The sequence below is a fragment of the Rousettus aegyptiacus genome, unplaced genomic scaffold (genome assembly GCF_014176215.1).
Source record: "Rousettus aegyptiacus isolate mRouAeg1 unplaced genomic scaffold, mRouAeg1.p scaffold_m13_p_16, whole genome shotgun sequence".
Taxonomy (NCBI): domain Eukaryota; kingdom Metazoa; phylum Chordata; class Mammalia; order Chiroptera; family Pteropodidae; genus Rousettus; species Rousettus aegyptiacus.
In genome coordinates this window covers 28,260,792-28,264,870 of record NW_023416291.1, presented here as the reverse complement: position 1 = coordinate 28,264,870, position 4,079 = coordinate 28,260,792, and the positions used below count along the sequence as shown (strand labels likewise).

The following is a 4,079-nucleotide window of genomic DNA, read 5'->3' as shown; positions in this document are numbered from 1 at the left end:
GATGTCATCTCATTTAATGATCTCAGCAGTCCTTTGAGTATATTAGCACCCCATTTTACAGATAAGGAGTGGAAACTGTCTTCGTTTGGGCTGCTGTCACAAGATGTGGACTGGGTGGCTTATAAACAACAGAAATTTATTTCTCTCAGTTTAGGAGGCTGGAAGTCCAAGATCACAGTACCACGATTCTGTGTCTGGTGAGAGCGCACCATAGACGGCTGTCTTCTCGCTGTTTACACGGTAGAAGGGTCAAGGGAGCTCCCTGGGGCATCTTTTTTGAGGTCAGTAACCCCATTCATGAGGTCCCCACCCTCATAATCTAAGCCTCTCCTAAAGGCCCCACCTCCAAACACCATCATATTGGGCATTAAGATTAAATGTATGAATTTCAGGAACACAAACATTCAGTCTATAGCAAAAGCTTGGAGGAATAATATCATGAACTCAAGACACACACTTTCACTATCTGTAGACCTGGGACTTGAACTCAATTCAGTGCTTTTGCCAAAGCTCTGCACTTCTAAGGGTAGAGGAGCTCTGGAAGTGGGTGATATTTTTTTGTAGACTCAATAAAATAATTCAATTAAAAATAGCTCCCTTTTCTCTTTGGGTGAATTACATAAGCTCTCAGGAAAAAATAAATTGCTCAAAACTGGAACGGCCAGTCTATTTGTTGTAGAAACAAATATCCCAATGTTTTACTATTGTTTATGCACTGACTGGCAATAGAAGGCAGTACGCTTGAAATAACTTTCCTTTTCCATTGAATATTAAACTTCCCATGAGAGAAGTGCCACATTTTTGTACACTGCAAGCTGTTGTGATAAAAAGAATAACTGCTTATTTTGTATCTGCATGTTTTTGTCTTCTCATGATGCAAACAGTGGTATTTGTAACATGTGAAGATATTTGTGAGCATATTAAATGAGAGATTCATGGCATAGATATATTTTTCCTTCTGATTTGGAAATACATAGATAGATAGATAGATAGATAGATAGATAGACAGATACATACATACATACATACATACATACATACATACATACATACCAGTAGGCAGGCAGGCAGGCAGATAGACAGACAGACAAGGAAGGAAGGGAGGGAGGGAGGGAGGAAGGAAGGGAGGGAAGGAGGGAGGGAGGGAGGGAAACAAAAGAAACAAACACAGGAGACCCTCCTCGTATATTGAGATTTCCACAATGGGTGTATTTGAGGGGCAGTATTTGAGAGCTGGCATGTTGGGATCAAATTTCGACTCCATTATCTACTAGCTTTGTGACCCTGAGGAAGTTTTTTTAAAACCATTTTGTGCCTCAGTTTCCTTGTTTGAAAATCGAGAACTAATTAGCTTTGGTACTTCTTATGATATTTAAAACAAAATAGTGCCTCTAAGACACTCTAAGGGAAAAGTAAAAATTCTGCTTTTTCAATGGCTTAATGTCATTAGAACAGAAACTGTAGTCAGAAACACTTAGAGATATGCATTTATTTTATTTAAAAAAAAATTTTAAATTCATTTTTATTGAGGCAAGGACCTTATCTGCTTATAATCCCTTACTTTTTGTTTTTTAAGCCTACAGCACCTGGTTTTCCTAGGTGGTCTGCCATCCAAGTACTAACCAGGCCCTACCCTACTTAGCTTCCAAGATTAGATGTGATCAAGCTTGTTCAGGGGGGCATGGCCATAGATGTGTTTAGTTTTAAATATAGTCTCTCCTTGCCCCTGAACATATTGGGAAGTATGAATTTCAAATCTTCCTCTTTAAATAGTAGTGTAATAATTGGCATTGACAACAGAATTAGGGAATTTCATTAGAAAAGATCAGTGTATCCCTGGGCCCCGGTCTGCAATAAATATTAGGGTTAACGAATCAACCAAGCAATATGACACATTTATAAATGTCTGTACAGCTTATCAAAGGTATGTTGTTGTATTATTATTATTTTGTTATTATTTTATTTATTAATCTAATTTTGTATAATGCTTTACATTCTCACTTGTATAAGGTCACTTACCACTTTTACAGTGGCATTGGGTGGCACTACTTAATTTTTTAAAATATGGAACATGATCTCATATTGAGGGATTTGCTCAAGGTCACAGTTTAGCAAGTGAGAGAGGCTCAAAACGAGGTCCAGCTAGTGGTCTTTTCCCTATATTGTATTGCATGCGATAAAATAATGGGAGCTCATTGTAAACTGCAAAAAATTAGGGGCTCCCCATGTCTGGATACTGCTCCCCTTTGAAGGTATGAGAGCAGTCATCACTTCGGAGCAGTTTCTGATTCCTTGAACAGAAGGGTGTTAATTCCGTCAAAATCTACTAGAAATGAATTGAGGAGCCTGACTGTGGATCGACTCAGATGTTATAGTGGCCATCTTTGAAGGAAGTGTCAGTAGTCTTCTGCTGATCTTTGAGCCGAGTCCTAGTGCTGTTTTTTTTTTTTTTTTGTTTTTTTCTGATTTCTTAAGTCTTCCTACAATACGTGGTCTTTCTCCTTACCCCATACCATAGACCTGCCCGTTAGGCCGGAGGTTTCCACAAATATAGCGACATGAAACCCCTTTTATCTCTTTTAGTCCTGAATCTTTTTTAAAAGCATTTTATTTTATTTATTTATTAGTTTCAAGTATATATTACATTGGTTAGACATTTATACAGTTTATGAAGCGATCCCCCAATCACCCTATCACCGCTCTGGCTCTACTCACAGCCACTACATACTGCTGACTGCATCCCCTATGCCGAGCTCCCTATTCACTACTAATTATCAACTACTAATTTATACTTCTTTAACTTTTCACTCCTTTCTCCCTGTCCCCCAATCTGCTGTCTCTGGCTGTCCTCTGTACTTGTGAGTCTGTTTTTGATTAGTTTGTTCTTTTTGTTTCTTAGATTCTGCATATAAGTGAAATCATTTGGTATTTATCTTTCTCTGTCTGACTTATTTTGTTCAATATAATAACCTCTAGGTCCATGCATGTCGTTTTTAAAGAGGGTGAAACAGTGGCCTGCCTTCTGGAATATGAGTAAATATCAAATTCTTTCCCACTTAGAATAAAAATGAGATGTATGAAAACAAAGTTAAGAGCTGAAGGGACAAGTGCTGGCCTCAGGTTGCTGATTGATCCTGTCATTTAAAACAGCATATGCTACAAAAAGGGGTTTCTAAACTGTGGTAGACTCAGGGGCCAACACTGGTAAATGAGATGATTTTAGGAGTGGACAGATGAGTAGTTTTATAGTAATGGCAATATACTTAGGAGGTATTTAAAAATCCAACTAGTTTATCATATAGATCTAGCCTCTATTCCCAGTTCAGATAACAGCCCCCAGACTTTTCATTGGGAAAATGCTGCTGCATCATTGGTATCAGTCTTGGTGGAACTGTCAATCAAAGTGCCTTCTCTTTTGCTGGCCCGGGTGTCAGGGGAATATGTGCACTTTTTCAGAACTTCCAATGAAGTGATGCAAAGTATTGAGTTCGGTTAGCCTGTGACAGAACGCTGAGTCCTGCTGCCTCTGTCCCTGGAGCCGTCCCAGAGGTTGTTCCCATCACCTGCCTCTCTGGCTTATCTTTTCATCCTAGGAGTTATCCTCTATCCTTCAAATATTCATTTTATTTTTTAATTTTACAAAATGAGTAAATTTTTTGCTAATTATATTTAAAAATCCTGTTTCACCTTGGGTGTCATGGATATTATTGCTTCAGAAAATTTAGTGTTTTAACATAAAACATAAGTCGGTTTAAAGAAAAATGTAAACAAATAATTGTACAAATGATATGCAGACATAGCAAAAATTGTGAGAATTGGTGAATGGCTAAGGGTTAGGAAATAGCATTACAAATTATTGACATTAGCAATGAGCTTCCTGGGGACATTTAGTAATTAAAATAAGAGTGTTTTGAAGTTATTAAAAACAGGATCCAGGATTATTGGAATGATCCTATTGATAAAAATATATGGACTTGGAACAAATAATGTGTTAATTAGTATATTATTAATAGTCTTAAAGGTCTAGAACAGAGATATTTTGAAAAGAGATTTGTGTTATTTCCTTGATCGAGATTGGG

General features: G+C 37.5%; 1 pseudogene; it reads right to left on the bottom strand.

The window, feature by feature from the left end:
• Positions 1-1,574: 1,574 nt before the first annotated feature.
• Positions 1,575-1,693, bottom strand: LOC118612679 (annotated as a pseudogene).
• Positions 1,694-4,079: the final 2,386 nt, after the last annotated feature.